Raw genomic sequence first — 18075 nt, 5'->3', positions numbered from 1 at the left:
ATTTTAATTTTTAAAATTACGTGTCACGAGTTTGTATTTTTGCCGGGTTCATGCATCTATATTATCTAATAATATACATACATGCATACTACTATATATCGCATATATCATCATATGACATTCAACAATAAATAAGGATGAACGATTGCCAACACTATTAGATCCATGTGAGCCATACATGGATCTAGGTCCAAAACCTAGATGAATGCAGGGATGCAAATGCAACTATTACAAGAGCTTCCAATATTTTACGTGTCTTCATCTCGTTCATCGGGCCCACCATCTTCCAGTCTTGATCCCTCACTATTTCTAATGATTACATTTAAATAGCCATGACACATAAGAGATACATCTCATAAGGGTGGGAACGGGTCATAAACCAGGCCCATTTTAATAATATCAAATATTAACAAAACGAATAAAACAGTAAAATATCATAACATACACCTAGCACATTGGTCAATGATATCGATCATCCTTCATGCATTTAATATCAAATATTAACATCAATTTAATCAAACAAATTTAATTAATTGATAAATCATATATCTAATAATTTTATTACTAAACACCACAATTATTAAAAAATTTAATAAATTAAATAAACTCTTTTATTTAATTTTCAATTAAATCAATAATAATTGATTTCTTGTAAAACTCATTTTATCATAAATAATTAAAATCATATTCTAATTATTTATTTTACAAGAAAATTATTAATTTTCTAAAAATTAATTTTACAAAAAGAAAAATTGAACCAATTTTCAAAAATATCAATTTTACCCAAAAATTTGAAAAATCAGAAAATTGCACCCTAGGCCTAAACAATTCAAGCCTATCATCCAGTATGGTTCCCGAGACACTCCCGAGCAGCCGCCCGCGCTGCCCGCCCGCTGCCCGATCGTATCGTGCAGGCTGCGAGCAGCTTGGGCGCACAGGGCGCCCTGCGCGGCGGCACGCCGTGCGCGATGCGTGCAGACGTTCTGCACGCCGCACGTGCAGCCGCCGCGCGTTATGCGGACGCTCAGAACAGCGCGCGCGGCAGTGTGCGCGCCACTGCTTGGAAAAGTTCCGGGAAGCCTCCATTTTTTTTTAAATTTCTGGAAAAATAAACTTTTTATGGTGCAAAAATTTTCTGAAAATTTTCTTGTGTGGTTAGAAATAAATTATTCAATATGATTTAAAACCCTACGATATAGAGAACCTGGCTGTGATACCACTGTAGGATCTCGGTTTTCTACGCGCTCAAACGCAACAGAAGTTTTAAAATTTGTTATTTTATTTTGACAATCAAAATATTTGTTTGAACACTCGTATGGTTTTACAAATTAAACATACATAGGATGTTTAAATCTTTTACATATGGTGAACAATTTCACTTGGCTCCAATTACGCCGGTATAAGCGAACATAGCTCTTGTTATAAATCTCACGTACGTTCTTCAAATCTTTTCTTCAATCTCCTAATCCGGTCCACGACTGGATTACTTGTTCATCTTCTAACTTGCACGAGAAAGTATAGAAGGATTTTCCGTTGGAGATTAAAAATCGAGAGGCGACATAAATCAAAACTTCTTTGATGGAGGCCGAAATTTTGAGACAAAAAGGGAGAGCAATTTTCGAAATTATGGTGTCATATGGAGGCTAGGGTTTAAGTCTTCTACTTAAATAAAGCCTCCATGACCTAATTACCATAAAATAATACATGGGCCTCTTAATTAACATTAATGAGCTTGATTAATTAATTGGACTAGTCCAACTAGTTTAATTAATTAATCAAAGTCCATTAAGAATTTTATTATTTAGTGTGTTGGATTTGTACTCTACAAGCCCATTAAACACACTTCCCACTATATTTAATTTAATATTTAATAAACTCAATTTTTGAGCTTAATAAATTAAATCCATTATAAATTCAACATTTGAATTTATTAATTAAATTATAAATTCAACTTCTTGAATTTATCACGTCCAAAATTTAATATTTAATAAACCCAAATTTTGAGTTTAATAAATAAAATTATGAAATTTTATAAATTCAACTCATTGAATTTATTATCTCCAAATTTCATAAATTCAACTTCTTGAATTTACTATCTCATAAATTCAACTCCTTGAATTTATTTTTTCAAAATTTAATTATCATAATTCAACTCTTTGAATTTACTATATCATAATATAAATTCAACTCCTTGAATTTATTCTCTCCACGGGAACAAACGATCCAGTGCTTGTGTGGCCCTCAATGGTTCAGGAATACAGCTAGCCGTGGGTTCCCAACTCTTTGTGATTCAGAATAATATTTATTCTTATTCGGGCTTACCCTAATTAGCCCCATTCTTTTAATCAACACCTTGATTCAGAAAGTCTGAACTCATTTCTAATTGCACCCATCGGATCATGGTAAGAGCGTCTAGCTGCATCGCCCCATGATCCCATAGGTATCACTGATAGTGTCTGCAAGAACCAGTCGATTATGATTAATTTAAAGTACGGTCCCTTCATCTTATATATCCCGATCGAATCTGTAACCATTGGTTCATCGAGGGTTGCATATTAATTCGATAACTATGTGATAACTATAAATAGTGGCATCGCATGTACTGTTGGAGAACTCCTTCTCTAACGTACATCTCATACTCTGGCCAGAGATTCGACGCACTATAATTTCATCAGATCACATAGGATATCCACACCCGCAGGTGAGCGGTGAACCCCACTACAATGCACTGGCTCTTATATGTGCCGCAATTGTACCCAACCGCACTACTTGATGACTCTCCTGGAGCCGGTAAACGAGTCAAAGCATAGACCTAGCATATAGAGCCTCAGTGTTGTCCCGGGTCATAAGGACTAATGGTGTACAATCATAACCAACGACTTATCTTCTCGATGAATGATAACCACTTGGAAAGTTCGAGGGAGGGTTGTTCGGTATAATCATTATATGACTACCCATCTGCATGTTTGTACATCTCCATGCCCTTACCAAAAAACACAGTACACAACATCACAGATGCTAGTCTCGAGCTCAAGCGACCTTTATCCCTGTTTAAGGCGGCTGAATCGACTCGGAACGAATTTAGAATATGTAGTGTTTACAAATGAGTTTCAACATCGAATTACGATTCATTTGTATTAAAGCATAATCAAGAACTTTATCTATGCTGATTGAATGGGTATACAGATAAAGTAAACAAAACCATGAAAAGTTAAATTATATTAAAATAAAGATTGTTTATTATACTTGAGTCAATAAATTCCCTAGCCAACCGTTGGCTTGTAGGACATCTACTCTAACATGATTGCCTTTTGAATTTCACCAAGTCCTTCTTACCCGGTTGGATATTTCCTTGATGGCCTTTGTACCAACAGTTGCCATATTAGAAAATACAAAATCTCTTTTTTTTGGCTCACTACTCGACTGAAGCATTTGAGACTCTTGATAATATAGCTGACTATCAAGGTGCTAGTACTATTCTAGTATTGTACTAGAGCAAGAGATCCTAAATTTGAGGCCTGCAGATGCAATGTCTCTGATATTTCATATGGATAGGTATAATGTGTTGTTAATGTTTTCTTAGATATCAGATGAATCCTGTTGGGACATACATAGGTTTTTATCGTGTCCAAAAGGCAGCGAAAGTTTAAAAATTTTATTTTGACGTTCAAAATATTTGGACACTCGTATATTTATATTAAATAAACATTCAGAGGGAGTTAGAATGTTTTACCTTTAGCTAGTGAACAATTTTCACTTGGCTCCAACTACTCGGGTATAAGTGGGCGTAGCTCTTTTTGTATATCACTACGAACTTTCTGTTGGATCTCGGTTTTCTCGTGTCCAAATACAGAGGAAGTTTTTAAAAACTTTAGATCTTGACATTCAAGATGTATTTGGACACTCGTATGGTTTTAAAATTAAGCATTCATAGGGATTTTCAATTTTATACCTTTGGTGAAAGATTCACACGGCTTCAACTATTCCAGGATTAGCGGAGATAGCTCTTGATGAATTCCCTACGAACTTTCTTCAAATCTCATTTTTTTAATCTTCCTATCAAGTCCACGACTAGATCGTTTGTTCTTCTTCCAAATAGAACTAGAATATTTGAAAGAAGTTTCAACGTGGAGATCAAAACTCGAGAGGCAGCTCAATATCTTTTTCCAAGGAGGTGGCCGGAAATTTTGAGGCTTTGGGAGAGGGGATTTTCGAAAATTTGGAGTCCCTTGGAGGCTAGGGTAATGGCTTGCTTACTCTCTTTTATAATTAAGCCATGACCTAATATACATAATTAACATTAATGGGCTTGATTAATTAATTGAGCTAGTCCAACTAGTCTAATTAATTAATCAAAGTCCATTAAGAACTTTAATTATTTAGTATGTTGGACTTGTACTCCTACAAGCCCATTAAACATACTTCCCACTATATTTAATTTAATATTTAATAAACTCAAATTCTGAGTTTAATAAATTAAATCCTCAAATTTTATAAATTCAACTTTTTGAATTTATTCTCTCCAAATTTCATAAATTCAACGAGTGTTGAATTTACTATCTCATAAATTCAACTACTTGAATTTATTTTCTCAAAATTTAATTATCATAAATTCAACTTCTTGAATTTACTATATCATAATATAAATTCAACTCCTTGAATTTATTCTCTCAACGGGAACAAATGATCCAGTGCTTGTTTGACCCTCAATGGTTCATGGATACAGCTAGCCGTTGGTTCACAACTCTTTGTGATTCAGGACTTACTCCTTTATTCGGGCTTACCCTAATTTGTCTCATTCTGTGTATCAACAATTGATCATCAGAATGTCAGAAATCAAATTTCTGATTAAACTTCATCGAATCATGGTAAGAGCGTCTAGTAGCATCGCCCCATCATTCCCTAGGTATCACTGATAATGCCTGCAAGAACCAGTCGGTTATGATTAACGTACAGTACGGTCCCTTCATCTCATATATCTCGATCGAATCTGCAAACATTGGTTCATCGAGGGTTGCATAATAATTCGATAACTATGTGACACATATAAATAGTGGTATCACATGTACTAAATTAATGAAAGATTCTTATTGCATTACATTCATTGTCAATCTCGAATCAATACATAATTTTTGAGAATATTATGAATCAATAATTTTTTTTTTGTGCAAGTTTTTAAGATTATGGTATCATGAATATTTTCATATTACATAAATCAATAGCATATTTTATAAAAACTTAATGGAGTATATTTTAACTCAATTAAAATATAATTATTGAAGTTCATTTGAACTTTAATAAATTAGCATGATGGACTTATACTCTTACAAGCCCATGATCCATGCTCCCATTATATTAATATCATCATAATCCCGATCGACGATCCAACATCATGGATGTGACAATTTAAACTTATTTGTTATTATGATGTACACTTTAATTTCAAGATCACTAATGTCTAAATAAGGCAGGTGTACTCCTTTTGACTATTTTAGCAGTCATGCTCTAAAAATTTCTATAAGCTTTTATAAACTTTATTTATAAGATTATCGATTGATCATATCAAACTTTATTATTTTAACGAGAACAAGTAAACCAATGCTTGTGTGACCCTCAATGGTTCAGGGATACAGTCAGCTGTGGGCTCACAACTCTTTGTGATTCAGGACATAATCTTTTATTAGGCTTACCCTAATTTGCCTCATTCGATGTATCAACTATTGATTATGAGAATGTCAGAAATCATATTTCTGATTAAACCCATCGAATCATGGTAAGAGTGTCTAGTAGCAGCGCCCCATGATTCCCTAGGTATCACTGATAGTGCCTGCAAGAACCAGTCGATTATGATTAACATACAGTACGGACCCTTCATCTCATATATATACCGATCGAATCTGCAACCATTGGTTCATCGAGGGTTGCATAATAATTTGATAATTATGTGACACATATTTGAGAATAAATAGTAGCATCGCATGTACAATTGGAGAACTCATTCTCTAACGTACATATAATACTCTGGTCAGAGATTTCATGCAATACTATTTCATCAAATCACATAGGATATCTACACCTGTAGGTGAGTGGTGAATTCCCGACTACAATGTACTGGCTCCTACATGTGTCGCAATTGTACCCAATCTCGCCACCTGATGACCCTCCTAGAGTCGGTAAACGAGTCAAAGCACAACCCTAGCATATAGAGCCTCAGTGTTGTCTCGGGTCGTAAGGACTAATATTGTACAATCATAACCAAGGACTTATCCTCTCGATGAATGATAACCATTTGGAAAGTCCGAGGGAGGGTAGTTCGATATAATCATCATATGACTAGCCATTTGCATGTTTGGACATCTCTATGCCCTTACCAAGAAACGCGGTATACAACATCACAGATGCTAGTCCGAGCTCAACGACCATTATCCATGTTTTAGGCGGCTGAATCGATTAGGAACGAATTTAGATTATACATTGTTTACAAATGAGTTTCAACATCGAATTACGATTCATTTGTATTAAAGTATAATCAAGGTCTTTATTTATGTTGATCGCATGGGTATACAGATAAAAAAATAACTAACCATAAAATAATGAATTATATTAAAATAAATATTTTTATTACAACTAAGTCAATAAATTCTCTAGCCAACAGTTGGCTTACAGAACATCTACTCTAACAATCTCCCACTTGTCCTAGTGCCAACTACCCATAAAATTTAATCTAATTGCTTCACGATGCTTCTCAAACAATGGTCATGGCAAGGACTTTGTAAGTGGATCAGCAACATTATCTGTAGAGGGGACTCTTTCGACTGATATCTCATCTTTCCACAATCTCCCGTATGATGTGGAACTTCCTCAGTACATGTTTGGATCGCTGACGAGACCTTGGTTCCTTTTCTTACGCAATGGCACAAGTTTTGTCGCAGTACAACAGGACTGGATAAACTCCATTAGGAATAACGTCTTGGACAAAATTTCTCATCCAAACTTCCTCTTTGGCTATAGCAGATGCAGCAATGTATTCAGCTTCAGTGGTGGAATCCGCAACTATGTATTTCTTGGAACTTTTTTTCAAGAGACATCCTCACCATATAGCATGAATACAAAATCAGAGGTCGATTTTGAATCATCTACATCACATTGGAAGCTAGAATCAGTGTAGCTTTCTATTTTCAATTCTTCACCCCATAGACCATGAGCAAGTTCTTAGTCCTTCTCATGTACTTAAGAATATCTTTCACGACCTTCCAATTCATTGGACTAGGGTTCGCCTGATATCTGCTTGTAAAACTCAGAGTGTAAGCAACATCAGGATGTGTCGATATCATACCATACATGATAATACAAATGTCTGACGCATATGGAATACATGTCATCATCTCTATCTCTTCATCAGTCTTGGGGCACATTGCTTTAGATAGAGTAACACCATGACACATTGGTAAGTATCCACTCTTGGACTCTTCCATAGAGAATCGTTTCAGAATGGTATTATATAAGTGGCTTGGGTGAACCCCATTATCCTCTTTGATCTATCTCTATAGATTTGTATTCCCAATACATAGGATGCTTCACCCATGTCTTTCATGGAGAATTTTCTTGCTAACCATATTTAAGTTGATTGCAGTAATCCTATAGCATTCCCAATGAGTAGGATGTCATCAACATAAAGTAATAGGAATGTCACTGCACTCCCACTAACTTTCTTGTACACGCATGGTTCCTCAGGATTTTTAACAAAACCAAATTCCTTGATAGTGTTGTCAAATATGAGGTTCCAACTCCTTGACGCCTGCTTGAGACCATATATTGATCTATGAAGTTTGCATACCTTATGCTTACTTCCTACTAATGTGTATCCCTCAGGTTGTGCCTACTTCTTTTGGAAATGTGACCTAGTCTAGCGTGCCACATTTGTGAGGATTTGGACATTCACTTATCATTTTCAAAACATTTCTTGCCCAGATAATTTCTTATGTCCATTCTTCTTGCAGTGAAACAAATATGTTCTGACTTATCGGATTTTGTGGGCCCTTTAAGTGTCCTTCAGAGTTTGCCTCTTATGGGGTTTGTTTTTCTTGTGAAGGGGAGAACATTTCTTTCCCTTACCTTGTGGGCCATTTTTCGTCCTGACGAGAGGCCCATTACAAAAACAACATTTTCCTATTTTTTGGCGATCTCATAAGTTATAAGCATATTGGCTAACTCTTCAAGCCTATCATCTATCTTATTCAAATTGAAGTTCAACATAATCCCGTCAAATGAGGAAGAGAAAAACAACAAATTGTTGTCCTCAAGTAACTCGTTAGGAATAACATATTCCAGGCCCACCACATTCTCAATATGTCTGGTCATATGTATACCAGGCTCATGGGCCAGAGCCCCATCTTGCATGCGTGTAGTCATGAGCTCCTTGAAAGTGATGTGGATCATTTTATTTGTTTCATGTACCATGCAATTCTTGCACGTGTATTCGATGTCAGCAGCAGTCAATATTTACTCAAATTGTTCCTACGGTTCATTTGACATAGAAGCGAGCATGTTACACTTTATCTTGCATACTATGGTCCAACCATCTTGCATGCTTTGTCAGTTCAGCAGGACTGACATTAGTGTGTATGCAACTTTCTCCGAATTCATAACAATTTACCAACCAATCTTGAAAATTAGATTGGGTTAGCTTGTTAATAACATAAATGTATTATGTGACGAAATCAAAAATATACTTATATGGAAACAGAATAATGGTTGCTGATTATTTTAAAACAATTATATGATATAAAATATGTATTTTATTTTATAAATTTCCCTCTCACTATTTTGACATTTCCACCATCATCTGATTAAAATGGGAAATCTTATTTTTTAGTGGGCACGTAGAGCACAATTAAAAAATTATTATCCCGAATAATATCAACCAATTATAATTTTTAAAAGGTAGAATTCAATTGCATCCATATGCAACCTTCGCGTATATCGCCTCACGTTTAGTAAGGACCCAATAATATAACGCCATTGTTGGAACATTTCATGTTCGCAATCTTGATTTTGATGGTAACAAACTTATTATTTTGTTTCTAATGATTTACCTTAGTGCACAGATAGCTGGAACTGATCAAGCTTCGAACTGATCAGTTAAGCGAGGTAATACTGAAGCTATCGAGACGTAAACTGAAAACACCAACTGATCGACCAAAATGAATCAGTTCAACTTACATATTAAAGAACAGTTCAACTGACTGTCCAGCTGATATGTGGTTCAGTCGAAGATCTTCAGATGCCCGACCATCTGATGAAGAGTTCAACTGGTGAAGAACCCAGCTGACTAGTTCAACTGAAAGAGTGAAATCAGTTCAACCGACGAGCCAATTGATTTCACCAGCCCAACTGAAGATCAGTTCAGATGACCAGTTAGGAACATCAATTCAGAATCATTCAGTTGTAGATCAAGACAAGCTTATCTTAGTGGACTCCAACTACGCACAAAGATACAAATATATGTACGATCAAAGGTACAATAATGGACGTTGCAGCAAAGCTTAAAGCCAAGAGATTCCTGGAGACAAGTCAAAAAAGTCAAGACACATATACCAAGGAACGCATTCAAAGCTGAAACGATCACATGTGATGAGTCTTGAAGTACGGTCTCAATGCCTCTATATATACAAGCTCAAGACCATCAGCAAAATAAAGAGAACACATACTAGAGTGTGTGAAGATGAAAGGAAGGGCACGCTTATTTACTTATCAGCTTACAAGAAGCATTTTGCCCAGAGGGAATACTCAGCCATATCAGCTTAGTTTAGAAGCATATTTTCCTCAGTGTGTGAGAACACTTTCGGGTAGTTTTTAGATCAGTTCTCACACACACACACACCACCACTCAAATACAGTCTTGCACAACGACAAAAAACCTGTGTATGTAGTCTTTGACACACAGACGTTAAATAAGTGTTGACTTTAAGGTGCTGCCTTCAGTCTAGTCTAGAAGTTCAGTTAGACAGTGGGTACGTCCTAGCTGGGTGGGTTATTACACTTTCTGTAATTAATCAAAGTCTTCTAGTGAATCCTACCCGAGGCGATAGAAGGGGTGATGTAGGAGCAGTTGAAGACTTTTGGATCAGCAAGAGTATCCGTCAGTTCAGTTGTCACCATAACTGAACTGATGAATGCAATAACTGATTTACATTTTTTCAGTTATTTACTTACACATGATATACAAAATATATCAGTGTTTCTTAACGAAGGATTATTTCGAGTGTTTTGCACTTGGTTTTAATACCAAACTCGATTTAATTCATCGGTGTATACATTCTTAGAACACGAGCTATTGCAGTTCTTGGAGAATATTTTGTTTGAAGCACCTCAAGGTGCTCTGCAAACGATCTTTCAATTGGTATCAGAGCTAACTGTTCTAAGAAGGACATTTGAAAACTAATATTTTAAAATATGTTTCAAAATGTTATTTAAAATGGATTTCAAAATCCTCTTAAATATTTTATGCGTTGAGCAGAGAGAAAGTTCTTGGCTCAGCAACTAACATTGTAGCCACTTTTCTAGATTCATTAATTTTGTCGTTTTAAGTGGCTCGCAGGGTTTTGAGTTCAGCTGACAGCAGTTTAACTAAACTACTTAACGGACAATTCCAGTTGCAAATATATCAGTCCCACTGATCAACAGACGAAACCCAACTACCAGCTGAAATTGATGAGTTAAGTGGAACTTAATCATCAGAAGTGCCGCCGCTTCATTGCCTTATCAGATCAAATAAAGATTATCAATGCTGTTCAACACTAGTTGAGTCCAGTTTGAGTCAGCTTGACCAGTTAGCCAGCACAAAGATCAAGTCCAAGGCATATTAGCTGATCTTCTGGAAAAAGAGACTCAAAATCTTTGCAGCATTCAAAGCATTCAAGGCAACCAGTTGTTAGTATATTCAATTCTATTATGTGTAAACTAACTGATGTTTGATGTTACTTAAAGTCTGCTGGTGGAGTAGCAATTTCCCTTACACCTGTTGATGTGCGCAGAAGTATAATACAAGGGACGCTTATTTGATTAAATAAACATCTTGTTCATCCAGTTAGTCTTTACATAACTGAACTGCTATCTTAATATTTGTTGTCTAAAGTGCTTGATTGATACTAAAAATTCTTTAATCGCGTAAATGATTATATTTTTGATGTGGAGTTTTTGATTCAGTTCTTAAGGGGGAGTTATTCTTTAAAACTGATTTTAAATTTGCTATCCCTCGAACTGAAAAACTGCTTTAAAATTATTTCATTCAGTTGTTGAGGGGGAGCTTTTATTTCTGCTATTCCACAAACTGAAGAATCTTCTTTTAACTTTTTCTTTGAAAGTTGTTTTAACTATCCAAGTTCTGTGATATTCAAAAAGGGGAGATTGTTGAAGCATTTCATGTTCGCAATCTTGATTTTGATGGTAACAAAACTTGTTATTTTGTTTCTAATGATTTACCTTAGTGCGCAGATAGCTGGAACTGATCAGGCTTCGAACTGATCAGTTAAGCGAATTAAAACTGATGTTATGGAGACGTAAATTGAAAACACCAACTGATCGACCAAAATGAATCAGTTCAACTGACATATTAAAGAATAGTTCAACTGATTGTCTAGGTGATAGGTGGTTCAGCAGAAGACCTTCAGATGCCCGGCCAGCTGATGAAGAGCTCAACTGATGAAGAACACAGCTGACCAGTTCAACTGAAATAGTGAAATCAGTTCAACTGACGAGTCAACTGATTTCACCAGCCCAACTGAATATCGGTTCAGATGACAAGTTAGGAACATCAGTTAGGAATCATTCAGTTGCAGATCAAGACAAGCTTATCTTAGTGGACTCCAGCTATGCACAAAGATACAGATATCTGTACGATCAAAGGTACAATAACGGATGTTGCAGCAAATATTAAAGCCGAGAGATTCCTGGAGGCATGTCAGAAAAGTCAAGACACATATACCAAAGAACGCATTCAAAGCTGCAACGATCACATGTGATGAGTCTTGAAGTACGGTCTCAATACCTCAGTATATACAATCTCAAGACCATCAGCAAAATAGAGAGAACACATACTAGAGTGTGTGAAGATCAAAGTAAGCGCACGTTTATTTACTTATCAGCTTACAAGAAGCATTTTTCCCAGAGGGAATACTCAGCCATATCAGCTTAGTTTAGAAGCATATTTCTCTCAGTGTGTGAGAACACTTTCGGGTAGTTTTCAGATATCAGTTCACACACACACACACACCACCACTCAAATACGGTCTTGCATAAAGACAATAAACTTGTGTATGTGGTCTTTGACACACAGATGTTAAACAAGTATTGACTGAAAGGTGGTGCCCTCAGTCTAATCTAGGAGTTCAGTTAGACAGTGGGTAAGTCCTAACTGTGTGGGTTATTATACTTGTTGTAATTAATCAAAGTCTTTTAGTGAATCCTACCCGAGGGGGTAGAAGGGGTGACATAGGAGCAGTTGAAGTCTCCGAATATCCATAAACATATCTTGTCTATTTAATTGCTTAAATATTGTTTTCAAACTGTTTGGATCAGCAAGAGTATCCATCAGTTCAGTTGTCACCGTAACTGAACTGATGAATGCAAAAAATGATCTACCCTTTTTCAGTTATTCAGTTACACATAATATACAAAATATATCAGTGTTTCTTAACAAAGAATTATTTCGAGTGTTTTCCACCTGTTTTTAATACCAAACTCGATTTAATTCATCGGTGTATATATTCTTAGAACACGAGCTATTGCAGCTCTTGGAGAATATTTTGTTTGAAGCACCTCAAGGTGCTCTGTAAACGATCCTTCAGCCATTTTTTTCACGTATCAAACCGACCCATCAATATTGAATTGTAGTGGACGGTCGCCATGAGTTCCCCCAATAATATGAGCCGAAGTCATGGGAGTTCCACTCAATTCACATCATATGTCCGGTGGAAGTCACAGATTTCCGGCGTCCAGGCCTCGCCAATAATATGAGCCAGACACTGTTCGCGGGCAGCATTCAACATGAAACCATGGTTGATGGAAGGCAAGAATAAATTAAACTCTTTTAATTTTTACACTTGTGGTTTGATATAAATTTTGAATCTTATTCAAAACGAGGGATTTTAATTTTAAAATTGACTCATCATTTTAATTTAAAATCGCATCCTATGTTTGTATGTTTGTCGGATTCATGCAACTATATTATTTAAAAATATACATACATGCATACTACTATATATTGCATTTATAATAATTTGACAAAAACAATAAACAAGGATGATCGATCACCAACACTATTAGATCCATGTGAGCCAGACATGGATCCAGGTCCAAAACCTAGGTGAACGCAGAGATACAAATGAAACTATTACAAGTGCTTCCAATATTATACATGTCTTCATCTTGTGCATCGGGCCCACCATCTTCTAGTCTTGATATCTCACTATTTCTAATAATTACATTTAAATAGTCATGACACATAAGCGATACATCTCATGCGGTGGAAACAGGCCATAAATCAGGCTCACTTTAATAATATCAAATATTAACAAAATGAATAATAACAGTAAATTATCCTAACATACACACAACATATTGATCAAGGCTCTCGATCATCTTTTATGCATTTAATATCAAATATTAACATCAATTTAATTAAACAAAATTAATTAATTGATAAATCATGTATCTAATAATTTTATTACTACCCACCAAAATTATTAAAAAATTTAATAAATTAAATAAACACCTTTATTTAATTTCTAATTAATTCAATAATAATTGACTTCTTGTAAAACCCATTTTTACCATAAATAATTAAAATCATATTCTAATTACTTACCTTACAAGAAAATTATTTATTTTCCAAAAATTAATTTTTCAAAAGATAAATTGAACATATTTTCATAAAATATCTGAAACGTTTGCTATTCGTTTTACTTAAAAAGTAATATAAATTTTTTTTTCAATTAAAATCGGCCGAACTACTTAAATAAATATATAAAATATTTTGCCCCATTTTAAAATAAAACACCCAACTAGCATTTCAGAAGTCAAAGGAAATCGTCAAAACATGATATCGTTAAACATTTTACCAAACCTAAAAATAAACTTTTCAAATATTGCTAAAAGAATCATCCTCTCAAAAACCACTCAAAAGTATAAGTAAATAGCCTTAAAAATCTTTAACGTAAATCATAAACTTAAATCATAAGTAAGAAAAATATAGAAGCGTTGGCCCTCGGGTTATGTGCACCGACAGTCTAGCAAAGTCAACCATCAAGACCTCTCACATCATAATTATCAATATCACATGCATCAATCACACATAGTGAGTCTAAAGACTCAACACATCATATTCTTGATAATAACATAATACGTATACAGATCACATACAACAGTGAAAAAATACTTGTACTTAAAATAACATTTTCATAATAATGCATAAACTTTAAACATAAACATCTCCATAAACATTTTCATATCAACATACTCATATTCATATTCGTGTTTGTTGAATTGAGATCGTGTTTGTGACTCGTATTCGTATTCGTATTCGTATTGGGCGATGGATCCATCTAGAGAAAACCACAGTACTGGGCGACGGGGACACCAGCGACACTCTCAGCCGTCAACTGGGCCTTGGCCAACGTATTAACATATTAACGTATTCGTATCCGTATCCAAGGAAATAAGATCGTGGGCTCCCACTGGGACCATAACCCTCACGATATCTCCAACATGTCATCGTATTTAGTCACAATCTCTTCACGTCCTTCAATATTTCGTATTCTCATCACTTAAAAAAAACATGCATATAATATCGTTTTTCTTTTAAACCAAGAATGCAACATATCTTTAAATGTCCATAATTAAACCATAAAAATCCATGAACATTTAAAAATCATAATTTAACATATGAAAATTCATAAACATTTAAAGTAATCGTATTATCATATAAAAAAGCATTCAGGACACAGCCATGCCGTTAACTAATTTTTAGGTGTAAAATAACAGTTTTACCCCTGGACGTAAAATTTCACGTTTTTGACTTTTTCTTAATTTCATTGATTCTAACATGTCCCAAATAATTATTTAAGGCTAAATTAAATTTCCCAAAGTTTTATTTAACTTAAATACTAGGCTTTTTAATTTATCTTTAATTATTCATTTTTAAGGCGTTTTAATCCCGAAAAATTCCAAACTTTAATATAAAATTCCTAAATTCAAGATTAGATTTTTTATATTATTTTAGCCCTCGTGAACCATGACTAAACCCCTGTGAGCCGTGTTTCGAATTTATTTTCCAAGGAACAAACCCTAACTACTCGATCCCAACCATCTTCGAACCAAGGTGGTTTTTCGTCGAGCCTTGCTCGAACCACCATGAGCCAACCCCTTCCCAAACCACTTAGTAACCCCCTGGACCCAAGCTAACCCATAGTACTTGACCCTAGTGGAAGGCCGAAGCTCCTAACTCAACACAACTACATGTGCCTAACCCCTTGCTGCGGCCGAGAGTCCTATCAGCCAAGGACTCCTCGCGCCCCAACCAGAACCCACGCCCTCGAGCCAAAACCAAGCCCAGCCCCTCGTGAACTCTCTCAGGACTTTAACAAACTTAGCCCGGACCCCTGGCCCCTAACACGAGCCCTCTCGCGCTGCTGCTCCTCTCGGGTGGCTTGGGGAAGATTCCTTGTGCGCTTGGACTCTTCCCAAGACCTCTAGCTCGAGTCCTAGCATGGCTAGGACTTATCATTGAACACAACCACGTCCCAGCCCAGCCTTGGTCGAGCCAACGCCCAGCCATGCACTGTTTTTCCATTGTCCCAAACACCTATGACACAAAACGTTCTAATTCGGTTCTAATATGTTCTGTTCGTGTTGCTACGTGTGTGTGTGTTCTTAGGACCCTGAATTCATGTAAAAACAATCCTTAATCCTCCCCTAATCATGGCAGCCCCTTTACGCATGAAAACAACAAGAATTTGGATCAAAATCATGCCCTAAAAATTCATGTTTATGCAAAAACAAAAATAAATAAAAGCATCACTTGTTTTTCCATACAATTCATACATAAATACATATTATGGTGTGATGATGTGCGAAGGAAAGAATTATGCGTGTCATTGCGTATTTTACGCATAAATTCTCGTTGACGATTGCGAAGAACGTTGACGACAACCTTTGCTTGATTTTCCCTTTGAAATTTTCGAACTTCTCTTTCAAATTGTGGTGTTTATGTGCCGTGTAACTTGAGAGAGTTTGTGAGAGTGTGGGGCGTGGGCTTTAGGGTTAATAGGGAGGTTTTTGAGTATTTTATAGTTAATTAATCATTAATTAAGCTTAGGCCCATAGGAAGTTAATTAGGCTCATTAGTGCTTAATTAAAATATAAAAAATATTTTATTTAAATAAGTTTGTGAATTTAATAGTCGGGTTGCCAAAACGTTTGTATTTTTGTTGAAAAAAAAACACCGATAAAATTTACGTTCTGACGTATAAAATCCCTCTTAGTTTCTCAAGTATCTTCTTCTTCCGAGTGATTCAGTCACTTGACCTTGACCATTGGAATGATTTTTTTTTCGCAGTCTTCTTTCTTGCGTTGCCATTGTTTTTCATTAACAAAAATATCTTTCATCAATTGTATAGGTTCATAATTTTGGCACATGTGACGGATTCGACATGTACTTTCAGCATCGAAATATGGAACACATTGTGAACTCCAGAAAGCATCGGTGGCAGTGCCACTCTATAAGTAGTGTCCCGATCCTCTCCAAAACCTCAAACGGACCAATAAATCTTGGACTAAGCTTGCCTTTCTTGGCAAAACGCATAACACCTTTCATAGGTGCTATTTTCACAAACACATGATCTCCCACTACAAATTCTAAGTCTCTTCGTCTCTTGTCAGCAAAACTCTTTTGTCGGCTTTGTGCAGTCTTCATTCTCTCACGAATTTTGACTACAAGCTCGGCAGTCTCTTCAATCACATCCGGACCAATCTCTCTTCTTTCACCAACCTCGTCCCAATGAATAGGAGATCTACATTTTTTTCTATAAAGTGCCTCAAAAGGAGCCATCCCAATTGATGATTGATAGCTATTGTTGTAGGTGAACTCCACTAGAGGTAATTTTGGTTCCCAACTGCCTTGAAAATCAATAACTCAAGCTCGCAGTAGATCTTCTAAAATTTGTATAACTCTTTCGGATTGACCATCGGTTTGAGGATGGAATGTTGTACTAAATAATAACTTGGTCTCCGTCGCTGCATGCAGACTCTTCCAAAAAGATGACGTGAATCTCGGATCTCTGTCCGAAACAATTGATATAGGAATCCCATGTAGACGAACTATCTCTCGAATATATAACTCTGCATACTGAAGGTCATCTTGATAGGTAGAAAATGCGCTGATTTTGTAAGACGATCTACTATCACCCATATAGCATTGAATCCTTTAATAGTCTTCGACAATCTCACAACAAAGTCCATAGTAATATTTTCCCATTTCCACTCGAGAATAGGAAGTGGCTTAAGTTTCCCTGTCGGTCTTTGATGCTCTGCTTTAACTTGCTGACAAGTCAAACACTCGGATATAAATCTCAGAATGTCTCTCTTCATGCCTGGCCACCAATATAACAACTGCAAATCCTTGTACATTTTCATGCTTCCCGGATGAATGGAATATGGTGTGTCATGAGCTTCCTTCATAATAAGGTCTCTCAAAGAATTGTCACTAGGAACCCATAAACGATCTCTATAACGAACTATATTATCCACCTCTGAATATAACTTCCGGCCCTTGGCTTCATCTCTAGCTCTCCATTTTTGCAATTGCTCATCCGTAGACTGCTCATCACGAATTCTATCTCTCAAAGTCGATTGTACTGATAATGTGGCAAGATTAGGGGCCTCGCCCCTATCATAAACTATAAGCTCAAACCACTGTATCTCGAACTACAACGATCTTTGAAGTGATAAATGAGTAATAACTGCTGCTTTACGACTCAATGCGTCTGCCACTACATCAGCTTTTCCCGGGTGGTAGCT

The sequence above is a fragment of the Primulina tabacum genome, chromosome 17 (assembly GCF_025594145.1).
Source record: "Primulina tabacum isolate GXHZ01 chromosome 17, ASM2559414v2, whole genome shotgun sequence".
NCBI lineage: Eukaryota > Viridiplantae > Streptophyta > Magnoliopsida > Lamiales > Gesneriaceae > Primulina > Primulina tabacum.
Note: the sequence above shows the minus strand (reverse complement) of the source record.